Genomic DNA, 18277 nt, shown 5'->3' with positions numbered 1-18277 from the left:
ATGGTAATAAGATATGGAATAGAATATAAAAATGAGCATGAAATTGAGTTTTGTGTCTGTATGAAGAAGTGATAACCTGGGACCATGCTATTTTCAAAAAAGATGTTTTATTTGTATTTTGTTTTTGTGAAAACCCAAATAAAATTTTCAAAAAAAAATGGAGAGGAAAAAACAAACAGATTTCATTATTCAGACCCCTGTATCAACCAACATCCCATCCCAGTGGAAGCTATGATAGGATGAAGACAAGAAAATGCCCATTCAATAGTTCATTTTAAGCAGAAACATGCTTAGAAAATGCAAAGCTGTTCGGGAAAAGTTTCAGCATATTTTATTACTGCTGTTGACTGAATGTTGACTTACTGCTTAGGCCTCTTCTAAGCCTAAGCAAGTATAGATGCTATCACATCTCCAGACAGATCTGGGGAGAAAAACATACAGAGCAGGATTCAGACGTTATCATTATTAAAATAAATCTACTGAAATTTGCTAAATGAAGTATATTAGTTTAATAGGTCTACTCTAAATATAATGTCATCCTAACTCTAAATGACCTAAAAAGTTTAAAACATAGGCAGCTGGAAAATCTGTGATTTCATTCCTGCTGCTTAAACAATACAAAAGATAAATGGTGCTGGCTGTACTTAGATAACCCAAAACATACAATGCATCTTACCTCAATACCTCTGATTCTTTTTATTTTCTAAATATAAAAGTAAGATTAAAAATAATTATTAGGCAAAACAGAAATGGATATCCCTTTTATCCTCCAGGAATTCCAAAGCATGTTCCCTCAACTATCAAAGGACGTGTTTTTCTAGTGAATATGTAGTTACCTGGAAGTGACACTGTAAGCTGATTCCAGCATGAGTCACTGATTCCACCTTTCTCTTAGGGAAAAATTTTATCTTTTTTTTTTCTAGTTTTAGAACATAACTCTGGCGCCACTGAGCACAAAAGTAGCATAATAAATCTTTCTTCTAGTGGGTAATTGTTAATATTAGCTACAATAACCAACTTGTTACTATCTGGGGAATCAGAGGCAATGGTTATTATAAAACCCAGGGTATTAAGAAGATTTACCTTACCTTACTATTACTAGATGGAATTGCTTGCTTCCACCCCTCAAAATAATCTTTAGTTAATTCTTTGTAGTCTGTAATTAGCCTACTTATTTTCTGGCATTTTGGAGACATCTGTCATGGGTCCAAAATCTAGATATTCAAGGATGATCGGAACTGGTGTAAATTTTAACAACTGTCTATTTTAAATTTACATTAATTTTAGCCAATTTTTTCTCCAATTTGACAGCCTCCATATTTTAACTTGAAATTCCTAGAGCTGAAGGATTTTAGAAAGTGCTTTTTTTATTTGTATTATATACATTTTAATAACTTATGTGGCTTCTCAACTTGTGAATTCTAGCTCTAGGTGGCTTACGAAGATGGCTGTCATACACACACAGTAATGAAACGTACAGAGTTGACAATACAGTGTAGCAAAGGCCAAATCACCAAATATTCCAATACTGAAATAATATTATAGGATAGGCGTATCCACCTTTATAGAATAGAATAGAATAGAATAGAATAGAATAGAATAGAATAGAATAGAATACTTTATTGGCCATGTGTAATTGGACACACAAGGAATTTATCTTGGTGTAAATACTCTCAGTATACATAAAGAAAATGTACATTCGTTAAGAATCAAGAATCGTAACGTACAACACTTAATAATAGTCATAGGGTACAATAAGCAATCAAATCATACTAGCAAACAATCAATATAAATCATAAGGATACAAGCAACAAAGTTACAGTCCTACAATTACAAGTGGGAGGGGATGGGTGATAAGGAGTGATGAGAAGATTAACAGTAATAGTAGTGTACATTTTGTAAATAGTTGAACAGTGTTGAGGGAATTATTTGTTTAGCAGAGTGGTGGCTTTCGGGGGGAAAACTGTTCTTGTGTCTAGTTGTTCTGGTGTGCAGTGCTCTATAGCGTCATTTTGAGGGAAGGAGTTGAAACAGTTTATGTCTGGGATGTGAGGGGTCTAAATATTTTCACAGCCCTCTTTTTGACTCGTGCAGTATACAGGTCCTCAATTGAAGGCAGGTGGGTAGTAATTGTTTTTTCTGCAGTCCTAATTATCCACTGAAGTCTGTGTCTGTCCTGTTGGGTTGCAGAACCAAACCAGACAGTTATAGAGGTGCAGATGATAGACTCAATAATTCCTCTGTAGAACTGTATTAGCAGCTCCTTGGCCAGTTTGAGCTTTCTGAGTTGGCACAGAAAGAACATTCTTTGTTGTGCTTTTTTGATGATGTTTTTGATGTTAGGTGTCCATTTTAGGTCATGTGATATAGTAGAACCTAGAAATGTGAAGGTCTCTACTGTTGATACTGTGTTGTCTAGTATTGTAAGAGGTGGTAGTATGGGAGGGTTTCTTCTAAAGTCTACCACCATTTCTACAGTTTTGAGTGTGTTCAGTTCCAGATTGTTCCGGTTACACCAGGAGGCAAGTCGTATAACCTCCTGTCTGTATGCAGATTCATCGTTGTCTTGAATGAGACCAATCACTGTTGTGTCATCAGCAAACTTCACTATTTTAACAGATGGATCGTTTGAGATATGGTCATTGGTATATAGGGAGAAGAGAAGTGGAGATAGCACACAGCCTTGAGGGGCCCCTGTGTTGATTGTACAGGTATCGGATGTGATTCTGCCTAGCTTCACCTGCTGCTTCCTGTCTGTTAGGAAGCTTATGATCCACTTACAATGTTGGGCTGCAGATTACTTTGTGATTTATTGCTGGTCAATCTCTATAAATAATAATAACACTACTTTGTTGTCATTGTACATATATACACAGTATACACATACAAAATTCACATAACACCCAGAGACCAGACTCAACACGCACTTATTAAAAGTTGCTATGTAATAAAAAGATAATTGTATTATGATTATGGTCATGATTTATCATTTTTGATGGTATGTACACTGAGAGCTTATGCATCGGAGACAAATTCCTTATGTGTACAATCATACTTGGCCAATAAAGTTTTCTCTATTCTATTATTTGTATTAAAAGGAAGAAGTCTTGTAAACTGCATTGAGCAATTAAAAAAGTAAATAAATGCAGTAAATAAATAGAAGAAAGAAGAGGAGATTGTAGTTGTACAGCTTCTAAATTGTATATTGTATGCAGAGATTCCATGGGTCATTTTTTTTGTTTCAGCAATTAATAATTGATACAAATTTAGACACTTGAATTTATGAACCATGAGTTATGACTTAATATTATATTAAACCCAACATATTCTACAAACTATAGTTATAAATCATGGTGTAGCACACAAATATAATTCCTTCGCTCTTTTTTTCTTTTTCTTTTTTATTTATTTATTTTATTTGGTTTGTCAATTGCTTACAAGATAATAGGTATAAGTAAAAACATAGTTATGAATACATGGATACATATAAGAAAAATAAAAGAAACAATAGGACAGGGACGATAGGCACATTGGTGCACTTATGCATGGTCCCTACAGACCTCTTAGGAAAGGGGTGAGTCAATAGTAGACAGTCTAAGGTTAAAGTTTTTGGGGTTTGGGGAAGAAACCACAGAGTCAGGTAGAGTATTCCAGACATTGACCACTGTTGCTGAAGTCGTATTTCCTGCAATCAAGTTTTGTGCGATTAACCTTGAGTTTGTATCTATTGTTTGCTCTTGTATTGTTATGGTTGAAGCTGAAGTATTCATTGACAGGTAGAACATTGCAATGTATGATTTTATATACTATACTTAGATTGGACCGAAGGCGACGTAGTTCTAGGTTTTCTAGGTCTAGATTTTCAAGTCTGGTGGCATAAGGTATTCTGCAATGAGTAGAGGAGTGGAGAACTCTTCTTGTGAAATATTTCTGGACTTTCTCAACTGTGTTAATATCAGATACGTAATGTGGGTTCCAGACTGATGAGCTGTATTTGAGTATTGGTCTAGCAAATGTTTTCTATGCTCTAGTTATTAGTGTAATATTACCAGAGAAAAAGCAACGTAAGACTAGGTTAACAACTCTTAATGCCTTTTTGGCTGTGTAGTTACAGTGGGCTCTAGCACTTAGATCATTAGAGATGAGTATTCCAAGGTCCTTGACAGAGTTTGGATCATCAACAAGGTCTTGACTATTCAGCCTGTATTTTATTTTCTGATTTTTTTGCCAATATGTACAGTAGGACAGAGCATTTATTTGTTGAGATTTGAAGTTGCCATTTGTTCTATGTGTTTCAGTTTCACTTCATTCCCTTGGTTTCATGACAATCAAGCATACCGATTTTTCAGTTTTTTCCCTTTTTTGGCAACTTAAACTGGACTCCTCAGGATATACTGTATAATATCTTGAATTATCTCCAACCGCCATAATAATTGTAATTTTTAGCCCATCATATCTTGGCACCAGATTGGGAAAAACTACTGTAGCATTTGTGTCTGGAGCCAATATCACCAAACTTTCAGGTGAATAATTAAGAATCTGCTGCCTTGCAAATTTTAAAAGTGGAGGCATGATGAGATACTTACATGTCTACCTTCCCGATAAAGGAGTTGTTTTTAGAAACAGTTGGAAGGAGTGTCCCAATGATCATTAGCGCCACTGATTGTGCAGCCATCAAGAGCATTCTGAAATTATTCATTATATTTTGGAGACAAGTATAATTCATAAGCTCATATTTGTCTGATAGAAACTGAACACAGATCTATGTTAAACTTTGAATGTATTACTTTAGTTTAGTTTATTGTCATTGCACCTTCTACAACAAAATTAAAACCATCTTCAATGTACATTATGACTATGAAAATAACACACATTCCTCACATTCTATACATTGAATTGAAAACTCCTGATATTGCATTAATATTGCATTATACAGTAGAATTCAATAGAGTTACTGCCCTTATTACGTATAAAAGGATGGAGGATTAATAATAGTATTTCTATTCCCAAGATTCATTTGAGGACCCCATGAATTACCAAAACAGTACTGTAGAAAATGGATTTTAAAACATGCTTATTAGATTAATGAATATGAACGAGATCACTTTATAGACCAGATGATATAAGAATGACTTTGTTCTTTGTGCAATCTGATTTAATTTACGCATCTTAAGAAACAGGTACCATTTCTTTTGGAATAAAAGTGCTGAGTTACTTTGCTTACTCCTAACACTAGCAAAACGGCAACCACCTTCTTCCACCTTAAAAATAAACTAGCATATGAAGTCTCAGAGGTTTATTTAAACAACAACTTACTCCCCTATACACTCATCACTAAGATTCAAATTCAGGAAGCCTATACTGACTCTTGCACAACATCTGCCCAACACCTTTAACATCTATTCTCAGTGGAAAGCCAAAAGGATCATTGCATACCCAGACATAGGAAGACATATAAATGACTCCACAAAAAAGGTACCAGGCTTTGAACTACCATATCAGTGGACAACCCTGAATAGGATTCGCATCTCACACAATGTTTATATAAATGGAGCATCATAACCTTCCCTCATGTGACTGTAGGGTCCCATGTCCAATTATAGATCAGATCATGACTGATTGTAAGCTGAGGGCATATACCGGCCCGGTATTTTTTTCATGTACAGAATGGTGCACTTCAATGGTTAGATGCCCTAGCATATTGGTATTTGAACATAGATCTTTTTAAAATTTATATTTTTGTGTTTTATTAATCTAGATCAGGGGTGTCAAACTCGATTTCATTGAGGACCGCATCAGGGTGGTGTTTGACTTTGGCAGGCCAGGGTGAGTGTAGCCAGATCAATGACACTCATGTTGGCACCTGTGGTGGCCCAAGGGCTCTGCCAGGGAAAACGGGTTCCCAAGCTCCGTTTTCAGCTGCCACGGCCTCCTGAAACTCTCTGCCAATGAAAATGGAGCTCGCCAAGCTCTGTTTTCACTGGCAGAGGGTTGCAGGAGGCTGTGGCAGCTGAAAACGGAGCTCAGGGGCCTGTTTCACTGGCAGAAGCACCGTGGGTCAGCCCTTCGCTGTTTCCAGGGTGGCCCTGAGGTCCAGATCTAAGTACCCCGTGGGCTGGATCCGGGCCCCGGGCCTTGAGTTTGACACCCCTGATTTAGGTGAAAGGTTATTATATATATAGCTAGTCCATGTATGTCTGATATGCTAAATAAATAAATGTGTTGAATTTATGTTTTCACTTCCTAGAAATAAATTTTGAAGTTTTATTAATAGAAACAGTAAATAGACAACAAATATGTGGAGAAAAACTTGGAATTAGTAAGCCTTGTTATACTTTGTGTATTTATGTAAGTAAGTCACTAGCAGTGGTGCAGTTCTGAGTAGATCCACATCAAATGGCAGTACAATGTAGTTAACTAACTTTTCCACTATTCTCAATAATCCATAATTTTGGAGTTACTGTATTGATATTCTTGCACTCTCTCAGAGACTGAATATCTCATTAAGTACCATAATACTTTAGCAAGTTATTAGGAAGCAGTATTGTGGCTATTACTGGAAAGCATCTATAGTTGTCACATTACTATTATCACTTGGTATTTCTTGGCACATCAAGTTATGAAAACTCTTTTGTGCCTAATTGTTCTTGTCATAAAGGGTTGTTCATGAACTTGTAAATGTTTGATGAACTGCAGTTGACCATTTTGTTACTGCCTCCAGATCCTCATGACATGCTGCTTTTGGCTGAAGATATATGTGACCATGCATCAAATAATGGCACAAAGTCCAGTGAGGGTAAGGAATTTGTTCTTTGAAAATCCCTGTGTGGCAATTTTTTTCCTCGAATGAACACACTTGAAATGGTACATCATTTTATGACAGGCTTTGGAAACTTTATTCAAATGCAATTAACAAGAAAGTGGTAAAGGGATTTGTTTCTAACTCATCCTTATTCTCTTGGTGGAGGTAAATCTGTGTGAAGGTGAATTCAAGGTCATCCATTGGATTCATAGTTTATTGAGAAAAGTAATTATAGGTGCCTTGTGAGGGGAATATCTGGTCACTTTTTGTTTGCCAACTACATGGCTACCAGTATGTAAGTTTCCCCTTCAACTCAACTTGCTTTTCTCCTTGAGAAATAAAAGGAAGAAGAAATTATTTTTATTTTAAAAGGAAGAAGTTTTAAGGATAAATTTTGGGGGGAAAATAGCTTGGTGTTTGTCCCCTCTTCCAGATCCACTGTTTTGAAAATGAAAGTTTATTTCAAAATTCAGATAGAGAAATATTTAACCAAGAATTATACATATTTAGATACATAATGAAGTTATTTAAAAAAGGAAAATCTAATGTCTTGGTATATCACTGTGCTCAGAGATATCCTCTTTTACAACTTGCAAAATCAAATATAGGGAAAAATTATGTGACTCTGAAAAGAAATAATTAGATTGCTATCTAACCTTAACATCATGTGGTTGTGTTTTTTTATTTTTTATTTTTTTTAATCTCAATAAATGTCTTTCTCTGATGGCCATGTTTTGGATCACTTGATTTTGAAGAATACTGAGAGACAGCCAGTGTGTTTAATTACAATTTTTATATTGTCAATGCACATGTTCACTATGCCTTATAATTTAAAAACAATGTATTTGCCTGAGACACAGAAGTCTGATTGATGGGTTAATACTCTGTATGTTTTGTGAAATTTACAAATCACTACAATATAGGCATTCTTAAGCAACTGCAATTATCTGTATTGAAGTAAAAACTGTAGAGAAGGAAACTGTCTTAAAACCTAAGATTTTGACAACTATCATTTTTCTTAAAAAGCTAAAGGATGAAAGACTGACTGGAATGTAACTTAATATCTTTTCAATTAAATGGCACTAGCATGTTGAATATGAAAGTGTTAAACAAAGCCATGGTCAGTGATTAGTGATAGAAAACATTACTCACATTCTGGAGTTCTCCAAACCAGATCTTCCTACAAGCAGAGTCTCCTTTCCCAATACTGGGAACTAGGCCAAGTTTTGGTGGTAGAGCAAAGATTTGAGGCCCGCTACAGCTCTTTGATTTTCAGCATCTCTGGATGTTTCCAGTGGGCCTGGAAAAAATTCCAGACAGCCATTGCTAGGGAGTGTGGATAATTGTGAGGTTGGTACACTAATGGCAGTAGAAATGTTTGGCATGTGTACTTTGAAAAATAGAGTTCCTATTCTTCCTAATTCAGACTCTCAGATTCAAGATTCTCCAATAGATGTATCACATAAGTCAGGGGTCCCCAACCTCTGGCCTGCAGACTGGTACTGGTTCTGCAGGGAACCACGCTGTGCAAGCAGTGGGCAAGCATGAGAACCAGGGGTGGGCTGCTACCGGTTCTCCCCAGTTCGGGCAAACCGATAGCTAATTTTATCATTTTTAATAGCTGGTTCGGTGAACTGATAAATCCCATCCCTGGCTGGCCCCGCCCACCCTGCCCCTCCCAGGTGGCCCGTTTTGGATGCGAGGTAAGTACAGAGAACTAGTTGCTAAAATTTTTGAAGCCCAATCCTGATGAGAACCCTCATTTGTGCAGGTTCATGAACTAGGTTGTGCACAAGAAATCATCCCTTTACCCCCTGCTGCTGCCTTGGCTGCTTCTACCGATCCAGGAAGACAGAAATGTTGGAGACCACTGACATAAGTGAATAGACATTAACACTAAAATATTAACAATATGAATATATCTCTCAGCATCATTTTTTTTCAGTTTACTGGTGCTTCTTCTTTATAATTGCTTTTGTTTCAAGAAATTGCAATCTTTGTAAAGGATCACTTTCCATATGGAGGTTTTGGTACTCCAGTCCAACATTTCTTAATTTCAGTTCTTAAAATATTCTGCTGCCCCCTGACAGATGCTTATTTATTGTATTTACTTATTTATTTTAAAATTGTACACGTGTAATATCTAAATCCTCCTCTTCTGTTCGTGAAGACTGTTAAAATGTGCTTCTTTTGTCATTTTGTTCATTGGTTCCTTTTTCAAGGTGACCTACCTTTAGCCTATAGCAAAATAAAAATCTGGTAAATCTGAAAAATATTCTGAAATTACATAGCTGCAGTTATCTGAGTCAGCATTGGAATAATAACACTTGTTAAAAATGCTGTGTAATATTTGTAAAGGCTAGGCATGCTGTTGAAATTACTTGAGAGAAATTATTTGAGCACGGAAGCTTTCTGCTATTCATTGAAGGACTCTGACCATTGTCATGAAAATCTGAAAAAAGTCACCTGTTAAAGCAATCTCTTCTTTTTTTCCAATTCACAAGGAAATCTGGAAAAGTGTCCCCTAATAATAGCAATAGATAGTGTATTTGCATTCATCCAGGGTCTAAAAAGAGTAAGCCAGCTTCTAAAGGAATCGAGGCCAGCAGACAAGAAAAGGTTTACTTTTGTATTAACTTGTTTCTCTAACCGATCTGTACCAGCTTGTAATTTTTATAAATCAGTCATAAAACTCTAAAACTCACAATTTGTTTTCTAGCCTTTAACATCATAAAGGATTTGACCAACATTTCTAATGGGCAAATGATCAAGAAGCAGAAGCTCTGTTCTGCTGCTCTCGCTGAAAAATGAGAAGGTTGATCATGTTTTTGACCGATGGAACTCCAATAATGAACTTTAGTTCTAAGTTAAATGTACCGTATTTGTTAGATATATCAGGCAACTTCATTTAGATGGGTGAGATATTATGGAGTACATATAGGATATACATTCTTCAGTATGTTACTCTTAATTAGTCTTAGAATTAGACTTAGAATAACTTTATTGTCACTTTGAATGTACACTAATCAGCATACATTAAAATGAAATGTCATTGCATACAGTTCTCAAAGGGTCACCACCTCCAATATACACTACATAAACATGACTAAATAAATAAATAAATGCATATACCCACATATATTATATGACACAGAGAAACAACACAGTCTAGGTTGTACATGGCGAGAAAAACGAATCTTGCAGTTTTACCAGACAGGTGGCATAGGGAACAAAGCTGTTACAGAATCTGGTAGTCCTGCTAGAAATACTTTGAAACCTCCTTCCAGAGGGGAGAAGCAGAAACAGACTGTGAAGTGGGTGTGTGGGGTCTTTAACAATGCTTTGAGCTCTAAGCACAAAGCACTTGTAAGCAGTATCATGAATAATGGGAAGTGAGCTTCCTATAACCTTCTCCGCTGTCCTCACCATTCTCTGTATGGACTTTCTATCTGAGGCACTATAGCCACCAAACAAAACAGTGATGCAGTTTGTTAACATTCTCAACCATGCCTCTGTAAAAAATTGCCAAGACACAAGGAGAAAGATGTGCTGTTAATTTGTAAAAAAATTGCCTTTTTGCTTTATTTTTCAGGATGGAAGATGCACCTAGATAGTTTCATAAATAAATTAATTGGATATAGACACTTCTAATTTCCTACAAAGTTTTAGGAGAATTTTTTCTCATTAGAAGTGAAAGAATAAATTATACAATCTATTGTCTAGTTGTTTTTCTCCCTCACAAAAGGCATTTGAAAGAAAAAGAGTCCAAACTTCTCTAGACTGCTCATCAGCCGGATAATGATCTCCAGGTTTCTCCTAAGAACTAAGAGTTAAAAATTGATCTCATTAGAAGATATGATTAACAGTTCTTTGTCCCAAAGACTTTCTTTGCTGCTTCTTTAAGTCATAAAGAGATAAGTTACAGCAGTTAATTTTTGATGGGCCTCTGCATAAGTAGGATATAAGAACTCTCTATGTCAGTCCTGGAATCATGCTATTAATAATACAGCTATTGTTTTCTTTTGTGATTCTTTTATGGGCTCCTATTTCTGAGACTGGCACATTTTATAGCTGTTTAGTCACTTCAGAATACACACACACATGCACACTGCAAACAAGATTTTGACATTTGATAACATTATTTCGGAAGAAGAGGATTTGAGCTGGCTGCAAAGTTTTTGTAGGCTGAGAAGATAATTGAGGCAGACTAGGCTCAAATTCCATGAAGTCTTTGAAACCTTTTGTTACGCTGTTGCTATCAATACACCTGCAAGTCAAGTTAGTATATAATAAAGTGGGTACTAGAAAGCAATTTTAATAGCTCCTTACACTAGCTTCATCTGTTATCCCACTTGGAGACATTATGTAAAGACCCAACTCTCTGGGGAAGGCTCTAATGCTGGGAAAAATGGAAAGAAGAGATGATGACTACCAGAAGCATGATGGCAACAGATGCACTATTGAAAAGTTAGGGACAGATCATTATGAGAAAGAAAAACGTGGTCTCCAAGAATCATCACTAACTTGAGGACACATAATTAATCAATCAATGGGATCCATGTATCATCAACGTTTTTTTTAAAGCTACTACTATCCATAGTTTTTTAAGTTACACTATCCATAGTCCCATTTATTTCTTTTATATCATAGATATATCAACATTTGTTATTCCATACACATTTTCATGGAAGATGACAAACTGGATTATCACATTGTGTTCAAGCACAGTTAATTGAATCTTATATCACAATAAGCTGAGTTTACTAAACTTATTAAGCCAAAGTCATGGACTATACAACACAATGTCTGTGTTACAGGCTACAGTTTTACATATTGCTGATGATGGTATCTGTTGATCATGCCTAATATGTCTCAGCAATTCTATGGACCAACAGTGTTGTGTGATTTATTTCACTTTTTTAATTTTCTGCTTGGTGTTAATTTAGATATCGTTATAGCCACTGCATTTTTGGGGGGAACCTCATTTCTTTTTACTGCTGACCACTCTGAGCATAATTGCCTTTCCAGTGAATTTGATTACATGACATAGCTGAAATAAGTAAGACAGAATTTTGTGATTTGGCTTTACTGTGATGCGTCTGCTTTTATACACCCCATAACTTGATGGTTTGTCACCTTTGCTGTCCAAGAAATACACAGGAGCCTTCTCCAACACCACAACTCAATGAGTCGATTTTCCTCCTGTCTAGTTTTTTTCATGATCCAACTCTTGCAACCATAGGTAGCTATTCAAAAACATGGATTAATCTGCATTTAGTAGCCAGGCTGGTGTCCTTCTTTTCCATTCTCAATTCTTTGTGCTTGGTTGTATGATCCAGTGTGATTTGATGCTTTATTTCTGGACTGTATTCACAGCTTTGATCTTTCATTTGATTTCTTCACTGTCAGTTGTCATTTTGACATTTCCATTCCTCACAGAAGTCATGGGCTTCATTTTTCTTTTGATATTTAAGAAGAGACCCAATTTCTCACTTTCTTTTTTAATCCGTTTGATCAGATGCTTCAGGTCTTCTTTGGATTCTGACAGGAGAGTTGTGTCATTAGAATATCAAAGATTGTTGACATTCCTTCCTCCAAACTTTACTAGCCAAAACAAATGCCATCTTAGGGCCTGGTTGAAAAATGCCGAAGCTTTTCAAGCCAGTGAGAAGCTTTTGAGAGTATGTTTTCAGCACATTCATAAAATTATTACCATAATGGAATGGCTAATCATAAAATACACATCTTTATTAGAAAACAAAACAGTAAGATTGCTCCCCACAAATAGTTGCAATCTTCCAGGATATCATTCTATCATTGAGCTTCCATATTCATGCTTTTTCTAGGCAAGTAGATATTCCTTCAAATACTACAGTGAGTTGGAATATAATTTGTTTTTCCTAAATCCTCATCTGGGGTATATTCAGAGGTGAGATTCTGCTGGTTCGGACCAATTCGGGTGAACCCCTATCTCTGAAGATCAGCTGGGAGTGAACCGGTTCACTCCAACGATCTTGTGGACCCACCCACCCACCCCTGCACTGTATTGACCTCTATTGTCTCAGCTGATCAGGGTGGAAGAGCAGATTGCCACTCCTTAGCTGTGTTACTCCCCTGAAATAACATAGCAGGTAAGGCTTGTTACATTGCTGTTCACGCACACACAGCGCACATCAGGCACACACATGCATGATCTCCAAACCGGTTGTTACACCGGCAGCATCCCACCCCGGGTATATTCACATTCCATGAGCATTCTTGAAAATAAAGAGATGATTCTTCAGAATGGTAGCATTCATTTTAAATTACATCAGTATTTAAGAAATGAAATAAAATATGGTTGTACACGGAGCCTAGGAGATAGCCTGGGATTAGTTTCATGAGTACCTATAGACACCATAATAAGAATTTTGGCTTTAACCCCATCTATAAGTCATCTACTGTAAAAAAAAAAATAGTGAGACTAATTCTTCCTCTATGGCATTCTGAACTAACAATCAAAATGCCTAAATACTGGAGGGCCTTTAGTCTGGGACGATGTCATGACCTCCCCCTCAGCTGTCTTTGAAAACTGATACTGGAACATTCCTTACCTGAAGAGACAATGTCCCTGTGACTTTGGACATATGAAAACAACAGAGCATGTGAGTCTTCATTGTCTATACATTCATAATAGTCTCATCTTACCATCATCCATTAAGTACTCAGAGTGTATAAGACCATTCTACACCTTCCTGCTGCTTTCAGATATCCACCACCCTTATAACATACCATTGTTAACATACCATGGTTCTGTGCAACATCACTTCAACTTTATTGGATTACTGTGCCATAAATTAGACTTAATAATCACCTAGTTTGACATACTAGAATGCTCTGTAATTTGAGAGATATAATCTTCCAGGTGCTAATCTTTATAATTCCCTAGACCCATCCAATGGTCCTACCCCACCTTTTAGATGTTTAGGCTCTTTTTATATATATTTTAATATATTTTACATCTTTTAGCTTTTCATAATTGTTATTTTTAGACTCCCATATAGCTTCTGTGCTTTTTAACTCACTATACCTCATTCTTCTTATGCTGGTCTATGATCATAAAGATTTGATTTGATTAGGCTGATTATAAAATATTTTTCAGATTAATAACAAAGCTTCTTCTAGCTTAAGCTTTCACAGCGTCTATCTGCTTCTTCAGGTATATGAAAGATTAGCCTTAGGAGGGTATTTTTTTCATTCATCTAATGCTGTAGGGAGGAAGAATAATCAAAGAACTTCACTGTTTAATTTTTAAGAAATTGTGTTAAGCTTCAATTCAGGTTCAGCAATCTCATGATAAAACAAACCTCTTTGCTCACAAATAAACACCTGAAGGACAATAGCAGTTTGTATAATGATTGTGTATACATCTCTAGTATTAAATTTTTGTGAATGCTTTCATTCAGTGCTGTCCAGTTTATCCTAAGTAGAAGAGTGAGGCAGTGCTGGAAGATCATGGATTTCATCAAAGTAGAAAATGACCTAATATATCAAGTCTTCTCTTGTGAATAATGCTGTTTGGTCCTGCTGCCAAGGTAGACATAGCAAGGGAGCTGTGTAATTTGAGGAACACATTCTTCAGTTCCAGACTTTATAATTTGAGCCAGCAAAGTAATAATGGTTAATTGGCAATTAAATCATTAATTTCATGATCAGATATTACATTTTCATGGCCACTACTGTATACTTGCTTCAGTAAGATGCTCTACAATCCAGGAGTAATGCTATTCACCATAAGAATCTGTTTCTAACCATCATGATCCCCATATATGATTATATATGCAACATGATCCTATAATTCAAGCTTTGCTGTTTTGTTATTGTGTCATAAAGTCAAAGTCAAATATTCAAAGGGTAGAATTTCTGCTCCAGTGTATGGTTCATCCTATGCCCATCCTTGCCCTTCTTCCATAAATGTCTATTAAAAAGTAAAGGTTCCCCTTGCACATACATGCTAGTCGTTTCCAGCTCAAGGGGACAATGCTCATTTCCGTTAAAAAGCCAAAGAGCCAGTGGTGTCCGAAGACATCTCTATGGTCATGTGGCCGGCATGACTAAATGTCGAAGGCGCATGGAACATTGTTACTTTCCCACTGAGATGGTCCATATTTTTCTACTTGCATGCTTTCGAACCGCTAGGTTGGCTGAGGCTGGGACAAGTAACGGGAGCTCACTTATATTGTTAAGATTATAGAGGTATATATTCTTCATTTAATTGGGGCACAACAATAAGATAATTAACATCAGGGCACTTTGCATTATTTCTGGAATCCTCTTTCTGGAGCAGGAGGGTTGAGCATGGCTTGCAAAACAGATTCAAAAAGGTGTTTTAGAAAATGTAATGCATTACTTCCAAGCTTCACATGCCCTACTTTTTACTGTAAATTCAATCAACTGCAAGAAATTCAGAATCATTGGTTTTCTTTCCCATCACTTTGTTTTCACAGCATCTCTACAGTTAAGATGCTCCAAGAGGTAGTGAGGTGCTTAAGGCTTTCAGTGAATTTCAGAGTTATATACAAATGTCCCAGTCCTAGTCTGATTCTCTAATAAATGGCATATAAATTCTGCTTGCAGGACCAGAAACATCCATAGACTTAGGTGGCTTTTTAAAGTCAAACAACAGTGATATTCAGACTGCCTGTCCACCCCGCTTCCCCTTTAGCAGGCTTATTTTGTGATTTATTAATTAGATCAGGAGTGTTCTAAAAGGGAGTGAATAGAGATCACTTATGCACTAGCTAACCAAGAACAATGCACTCTTTCTATTTGCTGAGAGAACGTTGGAAAGAAAATCTCTCTTTTATGAATAGCTAGACAATATTGATGGCTAGTGGAGAAAATTTTAAAACCTTTTTGGGGTTGCTAAAAATTGTCTCCCAAACCCAGACTTTAGATTTCCGAAATTTGTAGAGGACCAGCTTATTTAGCTTTTGTTTAAAAGAGGCTTATGAGAAAGAAGTCTAGTAATAGTCAGATGGTCCACTGCAGCGCCTTCAGAATTTCCTACAGGCAAAGCTCAGTTTTGTTTCAATGTGTTAGAAACAGTGTCAGCAAAGATTTGGGTTTGTTTGTTTTTTAAAAGCATTTCAAAAATAATTGCTACAAGTAGTTGACTTATCAGTAATTCTCATCCTTTTTTTTTTCTTTTCTTTTTCCTTTCTCCAAACGTACATACTTAATGTAACAAGGCTTTAGTCAGAAAAATAACATCAACATCAAACAGGTTTGTCTGTTTCAGTTGTGGGTTTTTTTTAACCATATGGGTTCTAATCGCATGGAGGATGTGTGATATATTAGACTATTTAACATTTAAGAGTTTAAAGCATGGGGAAAGACACGTGCAAAATATTACAATATGATTTGAGCTCCAGTTGGTTTTATTACAGCATCTCATCTCTTTATTCCATTCTCAAATACGTAAAGAGAGCCAGGGCCATTTGCTATCTTGGCAGGAAACTGTCAGAGATTGGGAAGTTGACAAAATAATAACAATTTCAAATCATTTCCACATTTTTGTCAAGACTCCCTACATGGATGTCAAGCTCAGCTTAAAGAAGATTTGACCAAGAATTTTCTGGGGCTACTTAATTTAGCTGCATCAAGAGACAATACCAGGAAGACCTTATATGTGCTCAGAAGCTAAGCAGGGCTAAATGTGGTTGTTTTAACACATAAAGTACCAAGAAATTCAAGGCTAATTTAGGAATTTGAAATTATAGAAAAATGCAACGGTGAATTTTTTTTCTTCCATTCAATTGTGTCCAGTTCTCAGAGATTCCCTGGACAGGTCCCTGCAGTTTCCGTGGCAAGGTTTTCAGAGGTGATTTGCCTCTGAAATTGACTGGCCTGAGATCATCTAGCTCAGGGATGTCAAACTTAATTTCACTGAGGGCTACATCAGGGTTGACCACATTGTGGTTCACCTCGGGAGGCTGGGTGGGTGTGGCCAGCTTGATTCCACTCACTGGGCATGGCTGACTGGATGTCCATTTTCTTTTAGGCTTCTGGAGTGCCACTGGGTGGGTGTTGCCAGCTAAGTGGGCATGGCCAGCTTGACGCCACTCCCCAAACTGCTGGAATGTTTCCTCTTTGCACTGAATAGACCGAGCCAAAGCGATGTGAGTAGACTGGGCTGAAGGGACGTGGGCTAGCCCGCTACATTTTCCAGGATGGGCTGGATCTGACCACATTGCGGGCCCAGAGTTTTATATCCCTGATCTAGTTGGATTTGCGCCCAAGAGAGCACAAGAAGTCATGGTCTCCCAGTTTCTAACCTGATGCCTTAAACACTACACCAAACTGGCTTCTCCATTCCATTCCATTATTACTTTATTGCCAAATATCTCTATTTGAACCTCGCTATGAATTCAGCTTAGCTCAAATAACAAGAATGTGGTAAGACATCATCATCTTCCTTTGTCCCCTTCTAGTCACAGGAAAAGATGCTTTTGTTTCCAACCCCACATTAAACCAAAGCCTGTTTTCACAACAATTAAATATAACTTAGCATAACTTTGACCATATTTCATTTGTTTATTTTAATAAAAATAACCACTGAAGACAAATTGCTACATGCCTCCTATGCCTCCTGAATAAACTACAGCAAAGAGAGATTTCTTCTGGAGCAAATGGACGGCATTACAGAGATAGTTCTTCCCAAGAGCTGTGGGAGGATTGGTTGATCTCAGAAAGTTAAACATCACTGAATCTGAATGGTACCTAAATTAGAGATCACAAGAGAATATCAAGACTGTAAGCTGATAAAACCTAACTGAAGAAAATAATGGTGAATCTTAACAGATTCAAGTTGACCAGCATTTCCTCTGCTTTCCTCTTTATATTCTTTGGGAAAGAAATTGATGTGTAGCCTAACAAATGTGTATTTTACCTAAACATTGCAAGTCCTTCTCATGCATTTCAGCTACCCATGTAACCTGCCACGTAGGTTGAAACATGATGAAACACACCTGATGTCAAAATTTATGATATTCTATGTTGCCATCTTCATAGCTTTCCAGTTTTCAAGTATCGTTTTACTCCAGAGAAATGATGGATTTATTGAAAATGCTTAGATGAGGATGTCTGCAAATTAATGCACACACACACACATGTAATGAAAATGTCAATTTGGGGCTGAATGGATATTTTTGTTGCTCTAGGACTATATATTTGGATGCTTTAGGACAGGGGTGTCAAGCTCACGTCACCACGGCAGCATCACGTGATGTATCGGGATGCATCCAGCCCCTGGGTTGGGAGTTTGAAAGCCCTGTTCTAGGATAAATAACTCATGCCTTGATTACCATCCAGAGAGATTATGATGATGCACAATATGAGAAAGTCCTTAGAGACAACTAGGAAGCTGTTCCATAATGTATAAACAAGATTATTGGAAAGTCAGTCCTACCACTACATGGCAACATCGGCCCTGAA

The sequence above is a fragment of the Notechis scutatus genome, chromosome 4 (genome assembly GCF_049901735.1).
Source record: "Notechis scutatus isolate UNSWTSFEM ecotype Mainland chromosome 4, rNotScu1.2, whole genome shotgun sequence".
Taxonomy (NCBI): domain Eukaryota; kingdom Metazoa; phylum Chordata; class Lepidosauria; order Squamata; family Elapidae; genus Notechis; species Notechis scutatus.
The sequence above is the reverse complement of the archived record's forward strand: the minus strand, read 5'-3'. Positions refer to the sequence as shown.